We start from the raw sequence: 15,292 nt of genomic DNA, 5'->3' as shown, positions 1-15,292 counted from the left end.
TTTCAAATTTCTCTTTGTTAGCTAATAAAACAATAATGCCTCACTTGCTACTGAATAAAAACAATAAGAAACGGGAGGACCCAAGATGACTGAAACAAAACTCCATAAAATAATCAAACCTCAGACCTACCCAAATGCTGACATCAAATGTGTAAAAGCCATTGATAGTTCTCTGTCTCATTATGGGAAACAGAGATTGATGAAACACAGCTGTGTTCACAGCAATTGATGGTATACATCATCATTTCCACAGCATTCACATTAAATTACTTAGCAGCCATAGTGCCAGTATAGATTATGGGATAACCCAGCCCTTTCTTTTAATCTCAGGCATCTGGAATTTCAGGGCCAGATGAACATTTTTTCCTTTTTTTTAAGGCAAGACAGACGAAGTAGTAATACCAAAAGTATGAGAGTACCAAGTCTCTTCTAGGAACATGTATTCACATCACACTCAAAAATAACTTTAAAAGTAGTTCCTAAATTTTAATATATATTAATATCCAACTGCAGGAGCACAGGAAAAGAGAGCGCCTTACACTAGCAAGAAGTTCAAAAAACGTCCTGTAAAAGTATTGGCAATGCAGCATCCTTCTATATGAACCACAGCTGTGTGACTTGCCTATTTTCATTGCATTATACATTATATATAATGTATATATTAATGTATAATAATGTATATATTAATGTATATAATGTATATATTAATGTATAATACAATAATCAATGCACTAGGATCATCATACCATCAGAAAAGCAGCTGAAGTGTCAGAAGGTTCAAATGATCCCTTCTAACCAAAACTAGAAGGTACTTATATGCAAAACCATTCTGGATCATATGAAGTTCATCCTGGAATCACAACCACGATGCTTAAAAACAGGAACTTTAAGCACTGAGAGATTCAACTGAAATCCATCTGATATGATTAAAACTGGGCAAGTGCTTTACTTGCCAGTTCAAGGATTCAAAGGCAGGTTCTGTATGTAAAGTAACTTTTATTCTGAAAGCAGACAGCACAACTAATAAGCACCGTGATTCTACTGTCGTGTTAAAAATTAAAAGAAGGCAGCAACTGAACGTGTGGTTAAACAGGAGGCCAGACTAATAAAAATAAACCCCTGTATTTGCAGGTTATTATTCTCAAAAATTAAACTCACCATGATATCTAATAGAGTAATAACATAAGGAAGCAGCAACACAGTAAAGAATGTCTTCTAAAACTGGCAAGGGGTAGTTTAAGCTCAACCACAGTGTAAAGTGTGAATAATAAAAACAGGAAACTTGGGACGTCGGGTGGACTAATCTCTATAAAATAGCAATAGCCCCAGGAAACCATAAGAGTAAAGCCACTTGACCATGGTATTGATTTTATGAAAATATGTTCCAGAAAAACCCCAACTCAGACATGTACACATTTCCATGCCATAAAGATCCTTTATGTTCTCGAAATTTTGAGTTTCCCACCATTTCATTTTACTACGCTTTGAGGTGATTGTTACATTACAGCTTTTTTCCCTAGTGTGGGTTGATGGGGGTGTTTTGCTTGTTATCAGCTCCGTTTACAATCCCATTTTTGTAAACTTTTTAGGAAAGGTCATAAAAAACCTAATTTAACTACTAGCAGGTTCAGTAATAAAGTAAACAACTTCACCTAAAGCAAGTTAAAATTATCGAGGTCATTAGAAAGGTGCTTAGCACTCAAAGCAGATTCTGGTTTGTTCTTTGGTCACTGCATTTGTGTAAAGGGAGTTCGCATTTATGAGGTTCATCACAATATCTTAATAAACTACAACTCAGCTTTCCTAGCAGTTTTAAAACATTTTATATGAAATAGGTAAATACTTTGAAGTTCCATTCAGCATCACATGTTTAATACACTCAGTTACTAGAACAAAAAAACCAGTTTCTTGAAAACTTTCCACTATTATTGATGATACCAAATGGCTGTGGCCTAACTAGTTACAGGTTATGTTATATTTATTTCCACAAAAAGTAAACAACTGTGCATACTGCAGCTACAATTTTAACCTAAGATCTGACAGCACTGCCAGCCTGCTCTGTCTGCACAACATCAGACCCCGACATTCATTCTGAACTGAGTGCATTTTGGTGCTCCAATACATCAGTTAGGAAGCTGCAATAATTAATCCAACACAGGAGGATGATATTCCACCTCAAAGCATATCCCAACAAACACCCCTTCCAGCCTGCTGGAAAGAGATGGCCAGAGTGTACCTACTTTGCAAAGTTGACACTTCCCACAGTAACTCTGCTTGTAAGAGGACAGAACCAGGTAGCAGATAAGACTAGAGGTAGAGGAGCAAGTATCCATCATTGTCTTCTGGGATATCTCAGAGACAAATGAATACAATAATCAAGCACATGTCATTCATTCTCCTTAGTCAACATTACATAGAGAAACAACAAGCAATTCTTTCAAGCTGGCTGAGATACTCTCCATGTAGGAAGACATTGCCTACCTGGGAAGGACTCTGAATGATTTTTTATTTTTTTTTCCCCAGTCTTAAACACCTAAACAAAATCATATGCTGCAACTAATAAGTGCAAGGCAAGGATTCATTCACCTTAGCCTACGTCTCAGTTGTCCTAAGACATTCACGAGCCCAAAAGATCTAGGGCAGCCAAAATACACTATTGCACAGATCATTCCATCATTTCTTGAGAACAAAATAGACTCATTAACGTTTTGTATATATTTGTACACATACAAAAATACAGCTGTGCACAGCTTTCCTCAGAGAGAGGAGAGGCAGCCTGGACCATTTTCCAGGCTGGGTGGTAAGGTTTCACACTCTGCAGTTTTGGCAGGTTGCTACATGTCACAATGACATTTCTGTTTTCTGTCAAGGCCAGATGCCTTTTTTTTTTTTTTCCCCCTCCTTTTTTTTCTATGTTTAGGGAAACACCTTGCAGTCCTGGGAACTTTGTCTGCAAATATTTCCCTACCTGAAATATTTGCCCTACCTGAAAAGGTGCTTTGCAAGTCCCTAAATCCCCATTCTAATTGAGGGTCCCAAAGTTTGATTTATGCAAGCAGTAAGTGAGCCATATTGCACTCTGATAAAGCCGTTAAGTAGTCATTAGCAGCCTAGCATACGGCTGGTTTTAAGTGTGGTTACTTGTTCCATTGGTCACATGTAATTGCAGAGCCTGAGGAACAGAGATGTATACCAGTGGACTACATTTCCATTTTTACTTCATTTTTGATCCGCTGGTGAGCTGTAGCAAAATGTGTATTTGTTGCTTTAGCTAGGCTAGGCTGGAATCTAACATTACACGTATTGATTAGGAAGGGCAAATTCTGTCCTGCATCCATTTTTGCTGTGTTCCCATGTGCTGCTGAAAACAGAATAAAAATGCAGCATAATTGGCTGATGTTTTATGCCTCAGAGTAATTTCTCCATGCCTTGCATCTTCACTGCTGTTATTCCAAGGACTGAAGTCACTGCAACCAATACAACCTATGTTTGACCACCCTGGCAGAAAACTCATTTAAAGATCTGCACAAAAGGCACCAGGCACACTACAAAGACAATTTGCCTTTCCTCCCTCGTAGCATTAACCACAGTGCTTTTCTGTGCTCCCTGGGATCAAGTATTTCCCTAAAAGGTTACTGTATTTCTTAAATAGCTATATTTTTAGCTCCATCTGCCTACATTATATACCTACTGTATAGGTAGGTGGTATATAAACTACCTATACCTACTGTATGGGTAGATATATAATGCCTCAGACGAGTATGTTGACTCATAATACGTCCTTACCTCCTGCTTTCCACAACTTGCTCAACCACGGGGCATGAAAAAGGGATGCCTGCGTGTTTGTGTCACCATTGCTATGAGTGACCACAAGTGGCAGGTATTCTCTCCTGAACACCATATTCCTGCATACCCTGAGCTGTGTCTTTGAGAAGCAAGCCATTCAGCATTTCAATCTATTTTATTCTTCCTTCTTAAAAAGTGCACGCTCAGTGCGGAAGTAGGTGACACCGTACAAGCGTATTTCTGATATGCAAATGTCTGCAAGGGCAGCTCTCTGGGTGGGCTGTCTCCAAGATGGGAAAATCCCCAATACTAGCTCCACAGAGGCCAGCAGCGCTTACACAGGGAGCAAGACAGCAGCAATGGATATTATAGTAACTGTGCTGGAAAATTCCCCCCTCCTCCCCTGAGCATCTGTTCTACATGTGTTGAACAGATCTTCTTTGTCTCTTGTCCAGCAACACGCGAGTGAACCCAAGTTCCCCCAGGGAATGGAGGGATACGAGAGAAGTCAGCGTAAAGATTTGTGCTGGAAGGATAAAAGATAACAGCCTGTCAAACTGCAGACCTTTAAAGCTTAACACTTTCTTTCAAATTTGCTCTCACACTGTTATCCACTGCCAAAATGTAACAAGTTTGCGACCCCGACTTACGTTTACTGCTTATCAAGACATGTCAGATAAAAAAATAGAGAAAGAGTACAGCATATAAGCAGAAAAATCTAATTGGTAACTATTTGTATCAAAATTATGGTGAGATCTGTTCAACTTTTAGCAATCACAACTGTGCAAGGCAGCCTACAGACTCAGGCAAACATTTTCTTTGGTTGTTTCTTTGCAGAAGTGACTTTATTACTTCATACACACACACGCCTTCCTTCAGCCCCATCAAAAAACTTCAATTCACAGTTTAATCCTGATACAATCAAAATGCCAAGATACCAGATCTTGTGTCGTTGAATGTCCAAACCACCTAATCACATGAATTTAATACAATCTCATGTAGAATCACAACGTAATCCAAGATCACTCAAAAAAGCATGAACTAGAATGTTGGTAGTGTTTGTTGCGGGTTTTTTTTTAGCTTAGGGTGTCCCTATGAAAGCACTGTGCAAAGGTTCCCAAACTCCCTGCAACAGAGTTGACTTCAGAAAAGTACAGTTAAGTCAGAGCAGTACAGTCCTTGGGGGGGGAAAAAAAAAGTTCTACTGACAACTAAAACTTATTAGCACGGTATGATAACAAGACCATGTTGTTTTCAGGTCCCAAGTCCCTAGTAAGATATTTAGTTGGTAGCATTTGTTTATACTGGTCCTTCTGGAGTCAACCTTGTGCTTCAAATTCACTGTGTAGATAAATTTACCTCAGTTTTCAAACTGTAGCACATATTAAGGCATTTGTATTTCAGACTTTGCTTTGAGTAATTCACACAGGTTTTTGTAAATAATTTTCATTAGAGGAAGAAAAAATGGCCTGAAAACCATTCTTTCGTTGGTCCCTGAACAGAAAGACTGCAAATGTATGTCCTGAGGGATATAAACCATGTACTCATGTGAAAATCTTCAGCTACTTCACAAAAGAATTGGGAAAACTAATACACACATATGACATGTAAAAATGGTGGGCCCAAATTTTTAACATTATCAACTAATTGAATTAATGAATATTTTGAATTTTACTCTGTAGCACTGCTGCATTAAAGTGTCAGCCTACTCTCTTCTCAGGAGGCAACTTAACCATGAGACAGGACAAAAATTATTTCAGAGCCCAGGCATCTGGGCATCTCACTTTGATATTTTGAAACGGTATTTACTGAGAGGTAAAGCAAATTATCAGTACAGGAAGTACTTATGAGAAAAGCGGGGGGGGGGGGGGGAAGGAAGAGCAGTGGGTAATTAGGGACAAAGATCATTTGGAGAGCTGAGATGGCAGGCCCTGCTTCCACAGAGAGGCAGGTTCTACCTGTGTTATGCATGCGGCATCCCCCCCAGGGTTTCCAGGGCATGGCGTAAGCAAATAAGACCTAGTGGAGTTGCTGGAAGTCACCCCTCTGCTTGCATTGTCTGCACCTGGAGCCAGCCCTGCACAAGCTGTACGAGGGACAAGAAGGTTGGCTGCTTCCTTGCACACCCACTTCTGTCAGAGAGGGGTGTAGTACGGTAGTACCAGTTCCTACAAAACCACCTCTGGCCTCCAAGATCCACCTACGTAAGAGCATACAGGATGTGTCTGAGATCACCTGGATCCTCCATCCCTCAACCAGGGTGTTTGCTCATTGCAACTTTCTTCTCACAAAGGCCACCCAGGAGGTGACTAACAGGAAAATCTGTTAGCTGCTGCTCACCTGGTCTAAATTTTAAAAGGTGAACAAGAGGGTCCATATCCTATTATGAATCCCCCATGAGATCCAGTCCCACAGACTATTCCATTATTGCATTTCTTGCTGAGTACAGATCCACATTTTGATATTGTGCATGATGGAAATTCTCTTGGTTTTCTGGAATTCATTACAACCTTGATCCACTCCAAGCATACTGGAAAGCATGAAACAATAGAAAGAGCCTTCCAACTGTCACCTTGGATTTGTCATCAAATGTGGAATATTATGGGAAAACTTTCAAGAGGTGAAATATATGCCTTCCAAACTGGCAAAATAAGCAAAACAACACTTCATCATGTTTAACTGTCTCTCAGGTGTCTCCCTATAACATTTAGCAGTCGCTGACTTGAAGCTAGGTACAGTAATCCTGTCAGATGGGTTTTAAGCCTTATCAAGGGTCAAAACCATGCAAACAAATATTCCAATAATTTCAATATTTTTACAGTGTGATAAAAATATATAATTTAGCAATAAGACTCTGCTGCCTGTGTATATGCCACATACTTAGCCCACAGTGCATCTTTTAATACAGTGTGGACAGTTAAAGTTACTGAACTGTATCAGCTCATTTCTAAGATATAAATTCACTGCAAACCATCAATGAAATCTGTTCAGTTCTGTTATGGCATCTATGCAAAAACCTAATATATTTCACCTACAGTACTATCAAGACTGCTCTCTGAAAACTTGAAACACAGCCATTGGCTTCTGGTCTGAAGTAAAACATAGGCATTGCTGTAATTTAAAATGTGTTAGTTATAATATTTTCTTCTATGTTTTAATGCAGTGGAGTGTGAGTTGGCTGAAACCCAACAGGGAATTTTTCACAACTTCTGCACATCTAGAATCACCAAAATAATTTTAAGTGACCTGTATCATGAGTTGGATAAAATTTGTAATACAGTAGCTATATAAAAATAGTCAATAATTGATTCAGCAACTATTCCTGATGTAGTCATTTTTGGTTGCATTTTTTTTTTAAATAACATAAAAAATTAATGCTGCAAGCCTTCTGCTGTTGGCTATTTTTCTTCAATATAGAAGCACTAAAAATCAGCAGCCTCTACCTCTCAGTGATAAAAGCATAGGCCTATGTGTCCACATATCAATACTATAACATTGAAGATTCTGAGTCTTGGCTAAAATGAGTCCATCTGTTGTACTCTTAGTAAGATATTCCCATAAAATACAGATGCAATAAGAGATGTACACTTGCAGTCTCATGCTTTGGAGTTTAGGGAAAAAAGCTAAACCTTCTGTCTCAAAGAAAAAATATCTAAGCCAAACCAACTAAGCACAAATGGCTTCATCTTTTGATGTTGCTGGATCAAGCATTCTTTGCTGGCATGTTCAGAATCAAAAGAAACATCCTGATAATGAGACATAGTGTTTTTGTGATCTTTTTTGATTTCCTGTATTAACATTAATGAAATAAAGAAGGCAACATCTGAAGTCTAAGGTCTTCATTCTTGCATAACACATGAAAAAAAAAGGTCCTTTGTGGCCAAAAAGGAATAAAAAAAAAAAAAAAAGTTACTTATACATCCCTTAGACAAAAACCATATAAAATTGTTTCATGATAAGCAAACCTATTTCTCATTAAGTTTAATGTTCTCTACTTACTTCCCTCATCTGTTTGCTCATGCTCCATTTATGTGAAAAATCACATAAACGTTCAGGTCATTTACATTGCTCATATCCCCAAAACAGGGTTTACCTTAAGCTAACATGACACGTAGGAACATAACGGCCTATACACAACATGAAATTTCACCTGTTGCTTGTGTATTTACGATCCTTCTATAGAAGGACATCTTCTTCACAACCTTTCACTCCCTGACATCCCAGAAAAATCTAATTAGGTATCTACAAACATATGTTTTTCTTTTCCTGAGTATCAACAGTGAAAATCATCTTCCCTCAAGTAAAATAGAGTTGGAATACAACTTTGGCAAGTCCCACTGCTCTGCATAATACATCTGAACTAATTTCAGAGGAGTCTCTATTCCTGGTTGTTGTTCATTCCTGCCATGATGAAAATACAACAGTTCCAATTTTAAGTACAAAAACTAAAAACCAACAATTTGAACACTGTTCCAACTCAATGTTTGTAGAAATATTGGAAGTTTTTGGATCATTGAGGTACTTAAACCTGTGCAAAACTTTGAGGATATGAGTTGATTGCATTGGCTTCAAACAAGATTATCCCCAAACTGAAGTTTTAGGTGTATATATAGCTTTCCTCTTCTGTCAGTCAGAAAAGCACCTTCTTTGATTTAATGTTACAGCAAATATGTGCTTAATGATGACACCTTCTCAGTCAGCCAAAGAAGGTCAAGTCATCCATAGCACAGAAGCATTTCTCATTTTCTAAGTTTTTCTATGCTGCAGAAAGAAATCACTGTTTTCTATGGGGCTTTGAGAACAAGAGTCTTGAGTGTTACCACGTACTGGAGAAGGGTGTTTGTGAGCCTCCCATTAGACATCCAGGATGCTGCAGCAAAAATGGGGCCATGGGCAGTTTTCTCTCTCTCTCTCTCTCTCTCTCTCTCTGAACACACAAATAGGAGTCAAAGAGTCAGTAATAACAGGCCCAAAGAACCTGCGATCTCTGTGCTTCCCCAGCATCCTAACGTTTATATGCAGAAGACATGTCCTAGTCATATACCTTCAAGACCAGATCGGCAAAATAACATTTGATACAACAGTACAAACTTGATCTACCACCAATGTGGACACAAAAATTGCATTTCTCTCAAGTTAGCCAGAGCCTGAGTTAAACACACTTCAGGATGGCTACTGAAGGACAGAGGATACCTATTCTGCCAGGAGAAGAAATCCACCAGGGCAAAATTACCCTCTCCTAACACATTTCAACTAGCAAAATTATTCTGGATCAGTTTGATCCTTTATAATGCTTACCAATGACATAGTTGAGCCGATACTGGGCACCCTAAAATGGGATTTGCCATCTTATTTAACCACTCCTCATTTTCACTCCTCCTTGGTCTCCTATCTATCTCAATTTTGCAGCCAGCTATGATTCTGAGCCGAGTACAGTCTCTGTAAAGTTCAAATTGGGAAAAAAATTTCCCCTTGCATTTGTTTTACGATTATACAAAGAGTTACCCCCACATAGGTTTTTATATTGAAGCATTAGAGAAATGAGGTATGAGAATAGATGTTAGTTACAATTACTTCACTGAATTTAAAAAATAAGACAAAGCATCATTCTTCGGACTTTCAGTTTAGTTACTTCATCATTCCTATTAAAGCCTTATTTTTGAGTATCTAATTTCTCAAAGCTTAAGCCTGCATAAACATTTAAGCTTCTTATTAATATAGCTGAGCTTATTTCTTTTTATCTTAATATATTCAGTACCTCAGAAGGCGCCACAGCTGGAATGCAGCTCTTGGATATGATCATAAGTGCTTCAAAGGGAACGGGAGAGGTCAGCATGCCTGAAAGAAAAGATATTGCCACTGCGAGGGACCAAAGAGATTGTGACAAGATGGGAATGCAGAAGTTAATATAGAAAAGGAAAGACAGCTAAGAAAACCAGGGACAGAACCAGGTTCTAGTGGTAGGAAAGTTAAAATTCTTTGCTTTCTGAAAAAACACCATGAAGCAAACACAACAAACAGAAAAATCCTTCACAAGACACAAGTGAAAGCTGATAACCCAGTGCAGGGCTACAACAAAGAGATTCCTTACTGAAACGTGAATCAACTTAGGTAAAACAAAAGCACTTTATAAATCTATATTATTTCTGAGAAACAGGCCACACTGTTTTTGTCAAGCTAAACCACTGTGAGGTTCTGACATATTTGAACAGTTAATTGGTCTCTGTGTGTGCACACACTCACACACACATCTTTAATTTTTGGCTTTCAGCCATACTGGAAGTAGTGAAGTACCATAGGAAAATGCTTCTTGCAAAAGAAACATAACGTATCGGTTTTGTTCAAAGTAATATTAGTAAATCAGTGTAAATGAAATCAGCATTTGCCCCCAATTGGCTCAGAGGGAACAAAGTTCTAAACTTATTAAGAAACTTCAAAGGAAATACGAAAAGGAAAAGGTCTAATGAAAAGGAACATTTACACGGAGTTTCAAGTAGTTTGTGCCCATATACAAATATTTGTTCAGGGATTATTGTTAATGAAAATTCTTCTTATTGAGTTCAGCCTTTGTAACATCTTTCAATTTTCCTAAAGCCACATCCAGCAAAACAAGCACTCCAGATGTTGTAGCGGTTTTATGATGCAGACGGATGTTTTGTAGGTAAGGTCACCTTAACCATTTCTGTTGTGTATGTTTCAAGCCATTTTGTTCTTGTCCTGGTTGTTTCCTACGTACAAGAAGTTGAGCTCCTTTCAGGTAAACAGTAAAAAGCAATGAAGAAAAATCTAGATTTCACACATTCATACTTTACATGGTCTAAATACCCAAGCACTCCCACGTTAATTCACCATCCCCAGCACATGCAACAACTCCTCTCATACCTCTGTGAAAGCTTCACCTAAAAAGTGCTGCATTTGATAGGCAAGTGCAATGACAAGCTGACAAAGATTGGTGAAGGACAGACTAGACAGGAGAGTCATTTTATCCGCTGAATGAGGCAAGATAACATCTTGTCAGCCAAAAAGGCTTAGCACATGCAGGAACCTGGAATTGATACCCTCAATGGCCCAGAGTCAACAATAAATTTAATTGCTTTTATAGTAAAACATTAAGCTTTGGGAGAAATAGAGCAGAGACTACAATTCTGGAAGACCAAATATTCTACTTTCCCCAGTGTTCCACTAGTATAGTCTTTAAATGGTTCATGGTACATCATCCTCCAACTACAGGTATATATCTCTCGGTCCTTGTGCTCAGACCCATCCAAGTTTATTCATTACGGATGCAATCCATATCCGCTGCACCTGGACACTAGATTGAGTATGTCATTCTTCTGCTTGTCAGCATCCTCCAAGTACAGATATGTTTGATATTATAAAGGGAGACAGATTAATATTGAAAATGGATCTTCCAAAAGCCTATATAAGTACAATTACTGTATTAATTTCAGACACTTGGAAATTTGACAAGATTGCATTAAAAATATCAGAAAGCCTGTTTCTAGTCAGAAATTTTGCTAGCAACTAAAGAAATATACATAAGACCAATACACAAAACAAGTTGCTAAGCACACATTATTAAATATCAAAACAAAATCATGTAATTTTAAAAAGAAACCACACACACAAAAACTTGTTATTTAAAAAAAGCTTCATTCTTGTTCTACATGAATTTTTCCATTTATTTCATCCAGATTAGCAATTGCAGCTACAGATCCCTTGAGTTAGAGACCCTCAATAGTAACATAAAAATCTATACGCTCAAAACACCTCTTTTACAACAGGTCCTAATAGCTGTCAAATACTATTTAATTTGGGATGTCCATCTCCAATAGCAATTCATTTGTCGAAAAGCAGTGCAACCCATAATCCTCATTCAGGACAAATCCAAAGTTACTGGCAAAGTTCTTTGCCTTATGACAAATCAATACTTGCTACTCACATCACGACTCCAGAGATACTGAGTGGACATACTTGTTTACCCTTTACCCGGCTCAGAGAGAGTAATTGAAATTTGAGCAAATCCCAGACATAGCCAACTGGTAAATGAAAACCGCAAAACGTCGCATCATAGATGTACCATATTACCAGCAATGGTTACTCGTGCCTCATTGCGCCTTGTAGAGGATGGTAACTATTGGAACTGGCACTGAACCATCAGAACAGATGAAGCTTGGAAACAGCTCCATCCATAAGCTTTGTGAGCCCGTGCAGATCCCTCTCCTGCACACAATTTCTGTGGGCGGAATTTTCCAAGGGCTGCAAGTTCATGGGCCAAATCCCTCTGAACTCTGTGACTGGTAAAATGAGTCTGATTTTTCAGCATAGCACATTTAATTTCTCTTTCTCAGTTTTGAACCTGAAGATAACTGGAAAATGTAAGTGGTGATTTTTATTTATGCTATAGACCGAACTTTTCCTACAACATATCTTGAATTGTCCCTTTAAGAAAACAACTCTAAAGACTGAGGGTTAAAAACCAGTATCATTAAATGTCACAGAATTTAGCATAAAAATTATAAGGGGTACCAATCCTTGTTTTGAATGAATTTGGACAAAGTCATTTAGGTTTGGTGTTACAGTTTTTACATGCTCTTATGCAAAAATTTGCAAAGCAACAGTTTTGGTTGATTTTATTTTTCAATTAATTGCAACCTAAAAGTATACATTAATTTGGGAGGGCCCACAAATAGCAAACCCCCTCCAAGCCTCAGACTCTCATACTGAGAATCAATGTATCTATGCTTTTTCCTGACTTCTATCAGAACTGTCTTGCTATCATATTACAATTACTATCATAGTTTTGAAGCCAGCTTTAGTAAATAAGAAAGGCTGCTGCAAACAAACTTGTATCCACTAATTTCAAACACTACAGTTGCTTCATGAATGGAAGTGTCCTTGACAGCAGAGTGCCTTCTAGCACAACAGTGGAGCAAAGGATCAGTAACAGTCTAATGTCCTCTACTGATTCATTAGAAACATTTTTTTTTTTTTGTAGCATTTGAGTTTTCCTTGATGACTTTTCACCTGAGTACTAATCACAGTTGACTCTACTTAGTTCATAAGAGGTTGATCATATCACGCACTCAAACTCTACTGGTCTGCGGTGGAACATAGAACGATAATCTGTTTGAATTGGTGATTCCTTTGTAAATGAAGCCAAACCACAAGATCAGAACACTGTGATTGCATAGCAGGGCAATGAGTGACATGGGTTATTTACTGATTGATACTTCCCTATGATAATAACACAAGCTTCTATTGGAGAACATCTGGAAACATTACAGTGCTATAGTTCTTTAAAAATAATGAGGTCTATCAATCATTCGTATGACCACTGAGTATGAAAGAGCTTCATGTTGTCTATAAAACAACCAGACTTGATGCTACTCACTCGTGACTGGTGATTTCACTTTGGCCAGGACAAATAGGTATCTGCAGAGCAGCTGCTGTAGTCATAATATAGAGTATCTTCTTTGAATGGATTCATGTGCCAAGATGAGGGAGTGCGTGATGTAGAAAATAGCTCACCAAAAAAAAGAACAAAGCCACAACTACAAAGGTAAATAAGTCAAAGAGACTTAGCTCAATAAGATTTATAGGAGTTATCAAATCTTGAGCATGACTTCAACCATCCAAATGGTAACAAATATCAGAGCCATTGGCTGTTGGTTTGGGTTTTTTTTTTAATTATGCCACTTCAAGGAACACAAGTAGGTCATGGTATTATTAATTGTCTCTCAATATAAACTGGATAAGACTAATGTGTAAGGAGGTGTTACCATATAGGGTAAGCAAAGACAGACCTGGAAATACAGAGGTGGAATTCAGTTTTGTGAGAACTTACTGCTCACTATTGGCAGCGTGATTTCAGGAAAGCAACCCCAAACGCTTACATGAGTGACTTGCACTGCTCATTGTAATATCGCTTAGTTCTGCAGAGACAAGCAAACTGAACTGTCAAGTCATCCCAGCTGTTTCCACTCTCCAGTGTTGCACAACCGGTCAATCCCACATCTCCTGCTCACTGCACTTTTTTTTTTAGAATCGCAATGCATTCTGGTGAGCATGAGCAGTGTGTCAATGAGAAACCAGAGAAAGGGAAGAGAGGAAGAAACGGTGCAGATTACAAGGGGGAGAAAACGACAGTGCGGAATTCTTGAAGTTGCAGAGAAGGACAGAAAGATCAGAGTTTGATGTGATGGCTTCAGAGGCTCTGCGTTGCTTGGGGCAAGTAGAATACACTTGGGGTTTTTAGTTTGAGAATTTTCTACTGTCTGCCAAAAAAATGGGATTCAATCTCAGATTTCACAGATCAAATCCTTGATCCAAAATCAGACTTGGTCAACTAACATTAGATACCTCTATCTGCATGAAGGCATCAAATCAAAGGTCTGAATTTCCTTTGCAGCTCTTATCAAATGGAATTCTTTTAAATTGCAGGAATTTAATGTATATGGAAAAGCAGTTACTTGGATCCAAAATATCACTTACCACCTGTTTCGATACATTTTTGCAGGAAACCTAAAATAAGGCGAGTAATTCTCATTTACTATCCAAAATTCCATTTTAGGAGGACCTTTTGTCTGGAGTTCAGGTGACTTTCAAGTTTGGTGTAAAGTGCTTTACTATTTCAATAGTATTTCCCCTACTGTTCACCCTCTACTTTTCTCACTAGCTTTTCCTTTCTTTGTTCTCATCTCATTGTCTAGGTGGGGAGGAAAGAATTGACTAGCCAGTTACATTTCCAAAATAAAGGTAACAGAAACAACTTTGGAATAGAGAATATCAAGGCTAGGGGAGAAATGCTCTGACTTCTATCAGGCACCAATCTACCCTTTCAGCAACATTGCTGTAACACTGCTTCCCTTTCTATCCCAATCCTCTTTCTTTTAAAAAGTTGTTCTGAGAGGGCCATAGAAGAAAGCAAGAGAGTTATATAGAACAGTGCAAAGTAGAAGTACTCAATAAAAATGTGGAGAAGACAGAAACCCTCCAGGCATGCAGAAGGCCAATGAATTACTCAGCTCACTAGAAGTAAATAAAGTCTGATTGTCAATTTGTCTATTTTTTCCCATGCAATTTTTGGGTGAAAAAGATGATCTATCATCCATTTATACTAATAATATGCAATACTATTGCATCACTTTAGGGAAACACCCAGTCAGAAGCATGACGTGATGTATCTTCTAATACAGAGCACGCAGCGCTTCGTGAGGCATGGCCTGGTTTGCACAAATGCCAGCTCCAGACAAGGTACAGAAATCACAGAGCAAGTGCAGCCCAGAAGGTAGAGTTTGACTTTTTGAGTCACAATGTTTCCTGGCTACTGTCAAGCAACACAAGGATTCATTGCCTTATCCAAACCCTATGCTTTCTGAAGACTTCAGCTCTGAGAGGCTCTTCATGGGAAACCTTGATGTAATATATGCTCTCTTGCATTGGCTGGAGCACGTTCACTCCTTTTACCTCAGTCAGAGCAGAAGTGGAACTAAAAGGACTCTTA

The sequence above is a fragment of the Balearica regulorum genome, chromosome 4, assembly GCF_011004875.1.
Source record: "Balearica regulorum gibbericeps isolate bBalReg1 chromosome 4, bBalReg1.pri, whole genome shotgun sequence".
Classification (NCBI taxonomy): Eukaryota; Metazoa; Chordata; class Aves; order Gruiformes; family Gruidae; genus Balearica; species Balearica regulorum.
This window is presented reverse-complemented; position numbering follows the sequence as displayed.